The sequence below is a fragment of the Aotus nancymaae genome, unplaced genomic scaffold, assembly GCF_030222135.1.
Source record: "Aotus nancymaae isolate 86718 unplaced genomic scaffold, 86718_ANA_hifiasm-v0.15.2.pri h1tg000004l, whole genome shotgun sequence".
Lineage (NCBI taxonomy): Eukaryota > Metazoa > Chordata > Mammalia > Primates > Aotidae > Aotus > Aotus nancymaae.
This window is the reverse complement of record NW_026988415.1, coordinates 45,721,806-45,738,239: the sequence shown is the minus strand read 5'-3', so window position 1 is coordinate 45,738,239 and position 16,434 is coordinate 45,721,806. Positions and strand designations below refer to the sequence as shown.

Sequence of the window (16,434 nt, the reverse complement as noted above, 5' to 3'; positions counted from 1 at the left end):
TTTTTCTTTTCTTTTTTTTTTTGAGACAGAGTCTCACTTTGTGGCCTAGGCTGGAGTGCAGTGGTGTGATCTCGGCTCGCTGCAACCTCTGCCTCCCAGGGTCAAGTGATTCTCCTGCCTCAGCCTCTTGAGTAACTGGGATTACAGGCACCTGCCACCACGCCTAGCTATTTTTTTTGTATTTTAGCAGAAACGGGGTTTTGTCATGTTGGCCAGGTTGTCTTGAACTCCTGACCTCAGATGATCTGCCTGCCTTAGCCTCCCACAGTGCTGGGATTACAGAGGTGAGCCACTGTACCCAGCCAACATTATTTTCTTGGATTTATTGATGTCACTTTACATTCTAGAAGTTTCTTTTTTTTTCGGCTGCTATGTACTAATTCCATTGTGTCAATTTACCACAATTGGTTTGTTCATTCTAGAGTAGAAAAACATTTGTTTCCAGTTTTTGAATTATGAACAAAATGGATATGAACAGTCTTGTACATATCTTTCACAGAATATAAGCACTCATTTTGGTTGAGTTCATATGCAGGAGTGGAATTTCTTGGTCATAGAATGAGATGTATGTTGGGCTTTTGTAAAAACTGCCGAAGTGGGCTGGGCGCGGTGGCTCACTCCTGTAATCCCAGCACTTTGGGAGGCCAAGGTGGGCGGATTACCTGAGGTTGGGAGTCTGAGACCAGGCTGACAAACATGGAGAAACCTCATCTCTTAAAAAAAAAAAAAACCTGCCAAAGTGATCATATGTTTATTTACATCACCACCAGCAATGTGTGACAGTCTCAATAGCTCTATATCTTCATCAGCACTTGATTTTGTCTGTCTGTTTAATTTAACCATTATGTTGGATGTATGGTAGTATCACAATGTCATTTCGATTTGTGTTTTCCTGAAGATTAATGATGGTGAGCATCTCTTCATAGGTTTATTCACCATATGGATATCTTCTTTTGAAAAATGCCTGTTCAAGTATTTTACCTGTTTTATTACTGAGTTTTTGTCTTTCTATTGTTTCGTAAGATTTCTGTATATATGCTTTGTTTTTTAGAGACGAAGTATCACTCTGTTGCCTAAGCTGGAGTATAATGGTGCAAACCTAGCTCACTGTAGTCTCAAACTCCTGAGCTCAAGTGATCTTCCTGCTTCAGCCCCTCAAGTAGCTGGGACTACAGACATGTGCTACCACACTTGGCTAATTTTTTTTTTTTTTTTTACTTTTTTTGTAGAGATGGGGTCTTGCTATGTTTCCCAGGTTGGTCTTGAATTCCTGGCCTCAATCGATCCTTCCACCTCAGCTTCCCAAAGTGCTGGGGCTGCAGGTATGAGTCACCACACCTGGCCCAGTTCTTTACATGTTCTAAATACAAGTCCTTAGTCATATGTATTACAAAAATCTCCCAGTCTCTGGCTTGAATTTTCATATTCTTAATGGTATCATTTGACCAGAAGTTTCTTAATTTTAATTAAGTCCAATTTATCATTTTTATATAGTTAGTACTTTTGATGCCTCACTTAAATAATCCTTGCTGCTAATTCAGAGCATCTAAAGAGAAAAATAAATAATCCTTGCCTATTCCTAATATCAAGAAGATACACTTCCATGTGTTTTGCTAGAGCAGGGGTCAACAAACTACAACCCAAAAGTCAAATGTGGCCCAGATAATGTTTTACGGAAACATAGCTACATCCATTCATTTATGCATCATCTATGGTTGCTTTCACACTTCAGCATCAAAGTCAGTGTGACAAAGACCAGATGAGCCACAAAACCTAAAATATTTTCAATCTGGCCCTTTACAGAAAACGTTTGCCAACCTCTGTTGTTCTAGATTACTTAGGTCTATTATCTATCTCAAATTAGTTTTTGTGTGTGGTTTAAGATAGTTCATTTTTTTCTATATAGATATCCAGTTAACCCATCACTATTAAAAAAAAAAATCTAACCCTTTCCCACTGAATTGTAATGGTGCCTTCACCAAAAATCTGGAAATGAGTGGTTCTCTTTCTGTATTCTCTATAGTGCTCCATTGGTGTATTTGACTATCATTGAATAAATGCCACATGATCTTAATCACAGTAGCATTATAAGAAGTCTTGATATCTGATAGTGTAAGTCTTCCAGCTTTTTTTTTTTTTTGAGATGGAGTCTCGCTCTGTCACCCAGACCGGAGTGCAATTGTGTGGTCTTGGCTCACTGCAATCTCCGCCTCCCAGGTTCAAGTGATTCTCCTGCCTCGGATTCCTGAATAGCTGAGATGACAGGCACCAGCCACCACACCTGGGTAATTTTTGTATTTTTAGTAGAGATGAGCTTTCACCATGTTGGCCAGACTGGTCTCGAACTCCTGACCTGTGATCCGCCCACCTCGGCCTCCCAAAGTGCTGGGATTACAAGCGTGAGCCACCTCGCCTGGCCTATTGTTGTTTTAAGACTGGCTTTTCTAGGACCTTTGCGTTTACATATAAATTTAAATTTTATTGATATTTAATTGACAAATCGTAATGTATATTTTTATGGGGTATAATGTGTTGTTTTGGTATATGTATACAATGTGGAATGATTAAATCAGGCCAATCATCTTGTTAATTTCCACAACAAAGAGTATGCTGGTATTTCTATTGAGATTGTGTTGGACCTATATATGAATTTGGATAAAATTAACATTAAAATAATGAGTTTGCTAACCAATAAGCATAATGTATTTATTTATTTGGATTTTTAAAAATTAAAGAAATATTTTGTAATTTTATCTTCTGCAGCTACTTAATAACATTTACAATTTTTTACTGTCTTTTCATTTTCTCCAACCTCAAAAAAAAAACCCATCCAACCACATCTACTTTGTTTTTCTGTTAGATAAGAATTTTTCTTAAATATTGTGTTCTTTTTTTTTGTTATTACACATTGCTAGAAAGACGTAGCCAATTTTTTTTTTTTTTTTTAGATGGAGTCTTGCTCTGTTGCCAGGCTAGAGTGCAGTGGTGCAATCTCGGCTCGGCTCACTGCAACCTCTACCTCCCAGGTTCAAGCAGTTCTCCTGCCTCAGCCTCCCGAATAGCTGGGATTACAGACATGTGCCACCACACCCAGCTAATTTTTATATTTTTAGTAGAGACGGGGTTTCACCATTCTGGCAGCATGGTCTCGATCTCCTGACCTGGTGATCCACCCGTCTTGGCCTCCCAAAGTGCTGGGATCATAGGCGTGCACCACCTCGCCCGGCCAATATTGTGTCCTTTTTAAGTCTCCATTTCCCCTACCACATAAGCACAATAAAGCATCATATTATGGCTGATAGTAAATTGAAAGAGGGATAATTAAAATCACTGTACTCATATTATTACAAATTCACCACCAAATCTTAAGAATTTGAAGGCTCTAGGAGAGCTTATTTATCCTACCATTCACGATTAACACTAGGTTCCATACCTTTTTCTTCAGTACACTTAGATTAGGGGAAGAAATGTTAGCAAAACCTACTTTGGTTATCAGCCATTTCTGCAATTACCACTCAGTCAACCCATTTAGTGCTTTGGTGAGCCTATAAAAGGAAAAGCTCTTCCAGTGTATTTAAAGAGGTGGTAGACTAGAAGAGGCTATTTTCTTTTTTTTTTTTTTTTAAAGAGAAAGAGAGAATAGGAAGGAGGAAAAAGGAAGAGAAAGAGAGAGAGAGAGAATGGGGAGGAGGGAGAAGGAAAAGAAAGAGGGAGAGAGAATGGGAGTATTGCTTTCTTGCCCAGGCTAGAATGCAATTTAGTAATGGGTATTGAAAACCTCTTTTATACTGATAATTATACTTAATGATGTAGTCAGGAAGGAATAAGGGAAGAAGATAACAAACAGCCAACCAATATTTAATTTAAACCTATGAAATGCTATGCGATTACTGAGGAGTGATTTACTTCCAATTATATAGAAATATAATTGGAATAGGTGTGAGGTGGTAATGTATGTTTTGTGTATTTGAAGTGGAGAGTTCTGTAAATGTTTATTAAGTTTACTTGTTCCGGGTCTGAGTTCAAGTTCTGAATATCCTTGTTAATTTTCTATCTCGTTGATCTATAGAATCGTTAGCTCTTCTTGTTGCATTAATCCTTTTGCCGTTATGTAATGTCATTCCTCACCTCTTTTGATCTTTGTTGCTTTAAAGTCTACTTTATCAGAGGCGAGAATTGCATCTCCTGCTTTTTGTTTATTAGTTTATTTTCACTCTCTGTTTGATTGGTAAGTCTTCCTCCTTCTCTCTGAGTCTTTGTGTATTGTTTCATGTAAGATGGGCCCGGATGCAGCATACCGATGGGTTTTGGCTTTTTATCCAATTAAAATATATATAAGTTTAATACCGGCGTTTGATACTAGCTGGCTGTTTTGCCCATTAGTTGATGTAAATTTTTTATTGTGTTAAAGTTCTTTGCTTTTTGATATATTTTTGGAAAGGCTGATATTGGTTGTTTCTTTATATGTATAGTGCTTCTTTCAGAAGCTCTTGTAAAGCAGGCCTGGTGGTGGTGAACTCTCTAAGTACTTGTTTGTTCGCAAAAGATTTAATTTTTCCTTCGCTCATAAAGCTTAGTTTGGCTGGATAGGAAATTCTGGGTTGAAAGTTCTTTTCTTTAAGGATGTTAAATATTGGTCCCCACTCTTTTCTGGCTTGTAGGGTTTCTGCTGAGAGATCTGCTGTAAGTCTGTTAGGTTTCCCTTTATGGGTAACCTGACCTTTCTCTCTGGCTGCCCTTAGTATTTTCTCCTTCATTTCAACCCTAATAAATCTGGCGATTATGTGCCTTGGGGTTGGTCTTCTTGAAGAATATCTTTGTGGTGTTCTCTGTATTACCTGGAGTTGAATATTACCCTGCCTTGCCAGGTTGGGAAAATTTTCCTGAATGATATCCTGAAGAGTATTTTCCAACTTGGATTCATTCTCTTCATCACATTCAGGTACACCTATCAAACGTAAATTAGGTCTTTTCACATAGTCCCATATTTCCTGGAGACTTTGCTCATTCCTTTTCATTCTTTTTTCTGCATTCTTGTCTTCTCGTTTCATTTCACTGAGCTGGTCCTCGACTTCTGATATCCTTCCTTCTGCTTGATCAATTCGACTGTTTAAACTTGTGCATACTTCGCGAAGTTCTCGTGTTGTTTTTCAGCTCCATCAATTCACTTATATTCTTCTCTAAATTGTCCATTCTCGTTAACATTTCGTCAAACCTTTTTTCAAGGTTCTTAGTTTCTTTGCATTGGGTTAGAACAAGTTCTTTTAATTCACAGAAGTTTCTTATCACCCACGTTTTGAAACCTGCTTCTGTTATTGGAACACACGTGTAATCTATTAAGCCTTGTTCCGTTACTGATGAGGAATTGCAATCCCCTGTAGAGGGAGAGGCATTCTGATTTTGAGTATTCTCTACCTTTTTACGCTGGTTTCTTCCCTTCATTATATATTTGTCCGTCTGTCGTCTTTATAATTACCGACTTTCTAACTGGGTCTCTGACGTCCAACTTGTTGATTCCCTGCGCCGAAATCTGAGCAATCCACTGAGCCGGCCAAAACAGCGGTGTTAAGATTGATGGTGCTTTTCTGCCCGGGAATATCCGGACTCTGCACCAAGAACTGGCGTGCTAAGACACCAGCAAAACCGCCACGCCGGCCACAAGAGTCGCCCTGGCGACCCGTGGAGCTTCTCCACTGGGAATCTCCTGGTCCGTGAGCAACTAATATTCGTCTGAAAGTGTGGCGTCCTCTCGTTCTTTGCGCTTTCACTGGGAGGTACGTGCCCGAGCTGCTAATCATCAGCCATCTTGGATCTCTCTCCTAGAAGAGGCTATTTTCTTAGCAAAATTTTGACCTGAGGGTCTCAGTCTAATGGTATACCCTTTAGCGTTTATTCATTATGCATAAAATTAACTCACTCTCTAGAGGTGAATTCTTCTTATGTCTTTAATTCTGTTCAAGAATTTCATTAGGAAATTTTGAGGAACTTCATATCTGAAAAATCATTCAGCCTAAACCCTGGTTTTGAAACTTAGGCTGATTCTTCTGAGAGTTCTTTGAAACTTTGATTTTTTTCATTAAGTTTATCTTCTAGTTTAATGCACCTAGGAGTTTATGAAGTGTTTATATTTACTTTATCTGGTTTGAACTTTATAACTCCCTAAGGCAGAGAGCATGCACATGCGCACACGCATGTGTGGACACACACACAAGTTCTAAGAAACTTCTGCTCTCTTTTTTTCTCAGACTTTATATATTCAAGGTCACCTTTTTGTTAGAAAGGTTCCCAACATGATCTGGTATAGGGAATAATTTTTAAGATTAGTGTTTAACTCAAATGGCATCCTAATTTTTCAATTCAGAGGTCTCCACATTTTTAGTTCTCTTGACACTAGTCAGTATCTACTACGGTTCCTAGCCTACTGCTTGCTCCAACTGAAAGGTTTCTCTCAAAGGAAAGCATGCAGAGAATGCTAAGGATTATTTCTAGAACTGTTATATTGTGTTTGGAAGCCTTTGGCTCAGGCAGCTAGTCATGCAGATCATTTTAGTTTATCTATATTTAGTGCTGCTACGGCATACCTATCTGACCAGATTATCTCCAATTTATGGGATGATAAGGACAAGAATATAGTAGCAAGATGGCCAAAATATACTTATTTATGCCCTCTCCCTATTGGCTCTAACTCTACCCTCTAAAAGTGCAGAGAATAGTTTCCTCTTCTACATAATAGCTCTTTAGAAATGTTAAGGCAGCTGTGACTTCTTTTCTTCTTTGCCCAAGCCTTCTCTTTTTCTAGTGTAAGCAACTAGATCTTTACTATCTTGATCATCCTCAGCAAGCCATCTGTTATTGTGCCTGATGTTATCTACTATTGAAATATATCCTCAAATCAGACCTTGTTGAGTAGCCATGTTTGTTCATACAATGGAATATTATACAGCAATAAAATGTATGAATTAAAGTTTCTTGCATAGAAATGGGTGAATCTCACTGATATAAGTTGAGTGAAAGAAGCCAGACATACAAGAATATATCTTGTAGATTACATATATGTAAAAGTTCGAAAAACAGCAAAACTAAGGCAGGGCATATTGGTTCATGCCTGGGCAACAGAGCAAGACCCTGTCTCATATTAAAACCAAAAAACAGGCTGGGTGTGGTGGCTCATGCCTGTAATCCCAGCACTTTGAGAGGCTGAGGCGGGCAGATCACCTGAGATCAGGAGTTTGAGACCAGCCTGGCCAACATGGTGAAACCCGGTCTCTACTAAAAATACAAAAATTAGCTGGGCATGGTGGCGGATGCCTGTAATCCCAACTACTCAGGAGGCTGAGACAGGAGAATCACTTGAACCCAGGAGGCAGAGGTTGCAGTGAGCCGAGACTGTGCCATTGCACTCCAGCCTGGGCTACAGAGCGAGACTCCATCTCAAACAAAAACAAAAACAAAAACAAAAACAACAGTAAAACTAAGCCACTGATGTTCAGGGACACATGTTTAGGTGGTAAAGCTATAAAGAAAAATAAGGGCATGATTCTCCTAAAACTCAGGTTAGTGATTACTTATGTGGAAGAGAAAGGCCTTAGTGGTTGGCAGGGGGATTCTGAGCTGCTTGCAATGTTCTGTTTCATGACCTGGGTGCTGGTTGCATGGCTGTTTGATTCCTGGTAAACCACTGAGTTATATATATTTGTGTGCTCACTTTTCTCTATGTGTTATCCTTTACAATATAAAAGGTTTAAAGGCCAGGCACAGCGGCTCATATCTGTAATCCCAGCATTTTGGGAGGCTGAGGTGGGCAGGTCACTTGAGCTCAGGAGTTCGAGACCAGCCTGGCCAATATAGTGAGACCTTGTCTCTACTAAAAATGCAAAAAAATTAGCCGGGTGTGTAGCACATGCATGTAATCCGAGCTACTGAGGAGGCTGAGGCACGAGAATCACTTGAACCCGGGAGGTGGAGGTTGCAGTGAGCCACGATCATGCCACTACACTCCAGCCTGGGTGACAGAGAGAGACTCTGTCTAAAAAAAAAAAAAAAAAAAGCTTTAAAAAAGTACAATGCTTTGATGTTTTCAATCGTCTGTTGCTATTCTTGTAATCATAACTGTTTCTCAAAGAATTGTCAATAGAGAATAAGTAGTTTCATCTTTAAGTTCTTTTAGGTCTTAGTCAAGGTCCAGCTACATAAAGAGAAATTACTCTTGGTGTTTCAAATAGGAAATTTAATAAAAATAATTAGTTGGCTGGGCATGGTGGCACGCACCTGTAATCCCAGCTACTTGGGAGGCTGAGGCAGGAGAATCGCTTGAACCTGGGAGGCGGAGTTCCAGTGAGCTGCGATTGCACTACTGCACTCCAGCCTGGGCGACAAAGTGAGACGCCGTCCCCCCGAAAAAAATTTTTTAAAAAAGAATTAGTTACAGGCTGGGCACGGTGGTTTACCTGTAATCCCAACGTTTTGGGAGGCAACAGCAGAAGGATTGCCTAAGGCCAGGAGTTTGACACCAGTCTAGGCAATATAACGAGGCTCTGTCTCTACAAAAACATTTTAAAAAATTAGCCAGGAGTGGTGGTGCATGCCTGTAGTCCCAGCTACTCGGGAGGCTGAGGTGGGAGGATAGCTTGAGTCCAGGCATTTGGGGCTGCAGTGAGCTGTGATTATGCCACTGCACTCCAGCCTGGGTAACAGAGGGAGACTCCAACTCTTAAAATAATTGGTTACATATTGGGTACAGTGTACACTCCTTGGGTGATGGGTGCACTGAAATCCCAGAATTCACCACTAAAAATTTCATCCATGTAACCAAAAACTATTGAAATAAAATTAAGTTAAAAAGATTTTGGATACATGGCATAGTAAAAGGGGGAAAGGGTGTGGGACAAAAGGAAGAAGAGTGATACCCCAAAATCAGAAACTGATAGTCCTGGGGTAAGGCCCACAAGCTTGTAACTTTTGTTGCACTGTTAGAAACATTATCACTATCAGTCTAGATTTGCCAAAGTATTACCATTTTGATTAGGGCTGAAAATATGTTGCTACCACTACAACTCCTGCCAGCAACTGACACCCATTAGAGCCAAAAACACTGAAAAATTATAATTGGTAAGCATCCCTAAAATTGATAATAATGGTCACTACCTCTTTGTGTGATTGAAATTAAATGAGTTAATGCATGTGAAGTGTTTAGAATGGATGCTGACCCATAGAAGACAAACTAAATATTAGTTACTATTATTGTTACACAGCTGATCTTTTAAAAACTTTATTGAATACTTACTATTTGCCAGAAACTGCGCTAGATGCCTAGCGCTGTCATGACAATGAAATAAGAGAATGCATGTAGAGCAATCAGCACGGTACTCCCGTGTGGAAAGCAGCAGAAGCCAAGAGATCTAGTGAGTAGAGAACGCACCCTGCTGGTTGGTAGGGGTAAGGAAAGGGAAAAGATCATTTTTTAAAAAGTCAGACATGAGTTTAAAGGTGGGATACCACTTATAAGATGAACTTGAGCAAGTTACTTATCCTCTACCAGCCTCTATTTATTTATTTCAAAATGGGAGTAATATTAACTGCCTCTAAGCCTTGTGGTAAAAAATAAATAATTGGCATGTTGTATACCACAGTAGATACTCAATACATATTTGTTTAGTTAATAAATACCCTTCTAACTCTTCCATTTCATTTCTTTCTTTTTTCTTCTTGAGACGGAGTCTCACTCTGTTACCAGGCTAGAGAGCAGTGGTGCGATCTCTGCCCACTGCAAGCTCCATCTCTTGGGTTCAAGCGATTCTTCTACCTCAGGCTCCCGAGTAACTGGGACTACAGGCGCTTGCCACCATGCCTGCCTACTTTTTTTTTGTATGTGTGTAGTTTTAGTGGAGACGGAGTTTTACCATATTGGCCAGGCTGGTCTCGAAATCCTGACCTCATGATCTGCCCTCCTCGGCCTCCCAAAGCGCTGGGATTATAGGCGGGAGCCACGGAGCTAGTTCTACTTTCTCGTTATGTTTTAATAGGTCTTATCTCTAAAAAAACACTAATTCCAATACAAATGTTAGGATCAGTCCTAACACTCGAATATTCATTCAACAAGTATTTAACAATCTTATACAATGTGTATTAGTGTGCTCAGGCTGCCATAACAAAATACCACAGACTGGGTGGCTTAAACAACAAAATTTATTTCCTCACAGTTCTGTACACTGGAAAGTCCAAAATCAGGGTGCTGGCTAATTTTGTTCCTTGTGAAGTCTCTTTTCCTGGCTTTTCCAGAGAGCTAGGTTTTTGTTTTTTTTTTTTTTTAATTTTAGCAACATACTACTATTTCTTAGTGTTTTTTAAACCTGCCACCTTTTAGTTCCCACTACCACTACCCTAGATGTGGTTCTAATTTCTCATCTAGACCATTGTTAGGGCCTCCTAAATGATCTCCTTATCTCTGCCAATCAAACTTTCATACTCCTCCCAGAGTTCTCTGTAAACGTGAATTGGATTGTGTTTCATCTGCTCAGAATGCCTCATTGCCTAAAAAAGTAAGTTCAATTCCCTTAGCAGGGCATTCAGTGTGCTTCACAAATTTGCCCCACTCTACCTTGTTCCAGTCTCTTTGGGATCACTCTCACTGCTCTGATGGACTTCCCTGTAGCCGCACTAGGCTGTTCACTTTCCTGAACTTGAATTTGAGAACAATGCCCTTGCAGACCTCTGCACACTTGCTCATGCTCTTTGCTCAGCCTGGAATGCTCTTCTCTGCCTAGTGACTGGTTTAAATATCAGTCCCTCTTGCAAGTCTCACAGATGCTATCCCCTTTTGAGGTCAGAATTAATTTCTCAGTTCCTGTGCTATCACGCGGAGCTTTTCCAAGAGCATGAGATAGTGATAAAAAGTAGTAGTAATAGTAATAGCAGTAGCCGCAAGCTTTCAGTAGGAGGAGATCTTTTGGCTAGCTTGGACAGAAGAAAAGAATAGACAGCATGGATGCTTAACTTGGCTCATCTCTGTGGGAGTCAGGAAGTATAATCAGATTCACATGGGTGAAAAAGGCTCTTTGCTTTCAAGACGAACTACACCTAACCCATCCCACATTATCAAAGGAGAACTCTTTGAGCATGTCTTGCAGAAAAGAAAAATAGTCAGAAAATTACTTGCCTCTACCTCATACCTCCTCCTCACTGTGAACCTTCTTACCCTAAGTGGGAGGCGTGTGGAACTCTGAGGAATCTGGAGAGTGTACCGATGCCTGGGTTCATAGTTTGTTGATGCTTAGGGTTCATTCTGCTCAGTCTGCCATTGTCCTTCATCTCTCACAATTAGATTGTTCACAAATGATTGTTCACCAGCCCACTGTTCCTGAGATTCAGCCCATTGAGAGTAGAAAACAAAAATAGGACCTCCAAATGGCAAAGGGACTTGAGAGAAAACAGCAGAAAACAGCAGAAGAATGTCCAATGGTGTTAACCCACTGTGTATATGTCCTTGGGGTCCCTGGAAGGACCAGAAATATTTCAGTGGTTTAGTTATTGTTTAAAGACTATGGAATACCAGTCCAACGAGAGACCAGTGCAGCAAAGAATATAAACATTAAATTTTATACAATTCTGGCTGCAATCCTATAACAAACAGAAGTACCCACACATGGTTTTATGTCAGTTTGTGAATTGAGTTCAAGAGGCCCTAAATCTAAGTGCTGTATGTAAAATAAAAGCAATTAGTGCAGCTGTTACATTGTATTCTGCAATCTGGAATTAAGTTACAGGCAGAAAATACAGAATATTTTTCCCACTTCAATTTAATCACAGTTTGGAAGCAGTTTGGAAGCTTATTTGTTGCTTCTTTTGTATCCCTTACAATGTTTGGCTCTGCTGTGCACAGAATAGACACTAAATAAACATGAAAGCTAGGAATGAGGTTAAAGATCCCTGCTTGACAGTCATTAGTATAGTCAAAATAGAGTTCTGTCACTCCCCACCCTCCCTACATTTCTTTTGAGACTTGCCCCAGCGGGAGGCCCCCAAGCCCCTCAAGGTAGTCCTAAATTCATCCTCTTAATAGGCTCATCAGGTGGCTTTTCTCTCTGCCACTATTTCCTTTCCTTTCCCTTTCCCTTTCCTTTCTTTTTTTGACACAGTCTCACTCTGGAGTGCAGTGGTGTGCTCTCGGCTCACTGCAACCTCCACCTCCCAGGTTCAAGCAATTCTCCTGCCTCAGCCTCCTAGTAGCTGGGATCACAGGCAGGTGCCACCACACCCGGCTAATTTTTTGTATTTTTAGTAGAGATGGGGTTTCTCCATGTTGGCCAGCCTAGTCTCGAACTCCTGACCTCAGTTGATCCACCTGCCTTGGCCTCCCAAAGTGCTGAGATTACAGGCGTGAGCCACCATGCCCAGCCACTATTTCCTTTTCTTGGGGTTGGTTAAGTGCCCCAACTCACAGAACTAATTCCAGAAATAGTGTTGCTGGGAGAAATTTGGGGTAATTTGTTAGGTTCTGGGCTTTGCACCTAAGAATCACTGCCTTAATTCTTTGCTTTGTAGGGTGATGGAAAACATTGGCACTACGGGCTGGGCTTGTTAGCAGGAATCATTTCCTCTAGAATGGAATGTACTGATATACAATAATGTCCTCTTTGGCGTTTATATTTTTCTGAAACTTCAGTAATGCAACAAGTCATTCTCTGGCATCCAAGTATAATTTCTACTTTACCTCCTTGAATCATGACACCTTCCCTACCGCTCTTCATAGTGTAAGGCTGGTTGCGTCGCCAAGAGTTCGGACACACCCCCTCCCCTCGCAGGGAGCTCGGACACACCCCCTTCCATCGCGGGAGCTTGGACACAACCCCTCCCCTCGCGGGGACCTCGGACACGCCCCCCCACCCTCACCGGGAGCTCAGACACGCCTCCTTCCCTTGCCGGGAGCTCAGACACACCTCCCCCCACCCCCCGCCGGGAACCCGGGAAAAAAAGTCCCATCAGGACCTACCTGATAGCATTTTGTCCCATCCAGGCCCCACTCCCTACCTACCATTTTGTCCTATCCAGGCCCCACTCCATGCCTGCCATTTTGTCCTATCCAGGCTCCACTCTGTACCTGCCATTTTGTCTTCCTGCTTAGCATTTTGTCCTATCTGGGCCCCACTCCCTGCCTACCATTTTGTCCTATCTGGGCCCCACTCCCTGCCATTTTGTTCCATCTGGGCCCTACTCCCCACCATTTTGTCTCACTCACCTTGGTCACAGCCGATCAAACGCCTCGACTCCCTATAAAACCCCACTTCTGAGAGGAGTCCAGCGACTTCTCTGGCCCTTCCTGTCGGACAGAAGAACCTCACCCAGGAGCCTGAATAAATTCCCTCGCATTGGATTATTTTCGTGCTGGCCTCAGTTTCTTCATCTTACACTCGGGCGAGAACAGATCTTACACATAGCGCATTCTTCTTCTCCAGAGCACTTCCAGCAATGGGCCCATGAAACTGGTGGAAGGTCTCTAAAATGTTACTCCATTATCTATTACGTATTGTTCATTGATTCCTAACAGGTTTGCTGTGATTCAGCATGAATAACAATACTAACTAACATTTATTGAATACTTACCATGTACCAGGCACTGTGCTAGGCATTTCATATATGTATCTCATTTCATCCTCATACCTACCCTCTGGCAATTTTAGTCTTTTCATTTTACCAAGAAGGAAACTAAAATCAATAAGCAGTTAGTAGAGTCAGGATTTGAACTCAGGCAGTCAGCCTTCAGATCTCATGCTGGTGACTAGTATGCTAGTACTGCTCTGAAGTATTAAAATGAGTATGTGCTCAATAAATATTTGAATAAACAAATGATTAGAAGACTCTAATTTCTAAAGGGCTTTCCCCAAGGTCTCCTTTAGGCAGGGTCACGTGTTTTTGGCCCATTGCTCTGAAGAGAGTTTAGGCAGGTGGTTGAGGGCAATTAGGTTGTGCTTGCATTTTCAAGCATAATTGAGTCCCACTTCAGGAAAGTAGAGAGCAGTTCAAAAGTGAAATTGCCTTTTCTGGTCTGTTGAATATGAGTTAGCTGTGCTCCGGCAGCCTGCTTACTCTTAGCTACTCTTAGGAGAAAGATTTGGGACCTGGGGAGTAGGCACCCCAGGCCCACAACCTTAATAGCTGCAATTTTCTTGTGGGTAGGATGAGGGTAAGATAGAGAAGACACATAGAACTTCAGTCTGGTAATATGATTTCCTTTTTAATTATTGGGTCACTTAATCTCTATGTACCTCAGTGTCTACATTTATGAAATGGGAGCAATGTTCCTGGCTTGCTTTCTATTTCCGAAGCAAAAACCTGAATCAAACTGGTTCTAAGACTACAAAGGCTCTCCAAAGGTTTAGCTGATTATGAGCATTATCTCCAGAAGCTGGAGTGTACTGATACAAAGAAGTGTAATGGGAGTGATTCAGGTAAAATAGTAGATTGGAGAGGGGACAATGTGGACCGGCTGGAGTAGGATTTGCTTATTATTGGTAAGATGGTTGCAATGAGAGATTATTATTTATAAAACACCACAGAATTACAAAGCGCTTTACAGCTATTCTTCAGTACAGTCCTACAAATTGATGTAAGACTAAAAATAATGAGGCCAGGCCTGAAAGGTCACCCAGTGGGTAGTAAGTACAAATAGTCATTGAAATGAGAAGATGACAAATATACTTCTCAGGTGCAGCACAGTATATCTCCAAGAGCCTTATTCCCTGCTCTTACAGCTGTTTCCAAGAAGACTCTGGCTTAATGTGGTATCTGCATAGGGGTAAGGATCTAGGCTGCTTTGATGATGTTTGTGGCTGCTTAGCACTGTACTTTGGAAGAATTGCGTCTAGTTTGCCTTAACACCCCTCTGCACTTCCACTGCCTTATTATAGCACTTCTCTCATTCTACATTGTTTAATAGTTGTTTGAGTAGGTGTCTGCCTCTCCTATTAGACAGAAATTGTGACTTAGTCATTTTTGAATCTTGGTTTGATGTTGGAAATGTTTTACACAGAGCAGGCCCTCCCTTATGTGCTGCCTAACCCCAGGAACCTAATCAATTCAACTGATCCCAGTCTACAATGGCCTAATAATAGGTAGATCAAGCACATGCTTAGAAAACCAGCTAAATAGAGGCATTGAAGATTTTTTTGTAAAGAACTGAGTATTGGAAATATTTTTTAAAAAGGATCGATTGTGTGGTAGCACAATGAGATACCACTTCATACCCTCTAGGATGACTATACTAAAGACAAGTATTGGCAAGAATATGCAGAAATGGGAACCCTTGTACATTGCTGGTGGAGTTGCCACTTTGACGAACAGTCTGGCAGTTCCTCAAAAAGTTAAATGTAGAGTTACCATATAACACAGCAATTCCATTCCTAGTTATGTACTTAATAGAATTGAAAACATATGTTCATATGAAAACTTGTACACAAATGTTCATAGCAGTAATATTCATAATAACCAAAGGGTGGAAACACCCAAATGTCCATCAGTTGATGGATGGATAAATAAAATGTGGTATATTTATACAATGGAATATTATTCAGCCATACATAGCAATGATGTAGTGAAGCTTGATGATAATATGCCACGTGAAAAGAATCCAGACACAAAAGACCACATGTTGTATGATGTAATTTGTGTAGAATGGCCAGAATAGAAAACTCTATAGAGACAGAAAGTAGATTAGTGGCTGCCTAGGCCTGAGAAGGGACTAGGGAGATATGGCGGGGGGGTAACTGATAATGGGTATGGAGTTTTTAGTTTGAGACAGAGTTTCACTCTATTGCCCAGGCTGGAGTACAGTGGCACGATCATAGTTAACTGCAACCTGGAACTCCTGGCCTCCCCACTCAGCCTCCCGAGTAGCTGGAACTAAAGGCACAAGCCACCACCCCTGGTTGATTTTTAAATTTTTTTCAGTAGAGACAAAGTCTCACTGTGTTACCCAGGTTGATCTTGAACTCCTGGGCTCAAACAATCCTCCTGCTTTAGCTTCCCAGAGTGCTCAGATTATACCACACCTGGCTGAAATGTACACTTAAAAAAGTGAACTGTATGATAATAAGAAAGAATTATAATTATGAAAAAGTTCAGATTTTGTTGAATTTTCTCATGCTTATTTTACAGGTTAGTGTTATTTATATCTTAAATTCTATATGGGCATTTAGAGTTTGTACCATTATCCATCTCTTTCGTTCTGGGTTTTTTTTTTTCTTTTTTGAAATGGAGTCTTGCTCTGTCGCCCAGGCTGGAGTGCAGGGGCGTGATCTCAGCTCACCCATGCAGTGGTGAGATCTCAGCTGACCACAACCTCCACCTCCCAGGTTCAAGCGATTCTCCTGCCTTAGCCTCCTGAGTAGTTTGGACTGCAGGCATGCGCCACCATGCCCAGCTAATTTTTGTATTTTTAGT

At 40.9% G+C, this 16,434-nt stretch overlaps 1 pseudogene; it reads right to left on the bottom strand.

Annotated features, from left to right (window-relative positions):
* Positions 1 to 16,434, bottom strand: part of LOC105725095 (14-3-3 protein theta-like) — a 29,784-nt pseudogene that overhangs the window by 9,333 nt on the left and 4,017 nt on the right.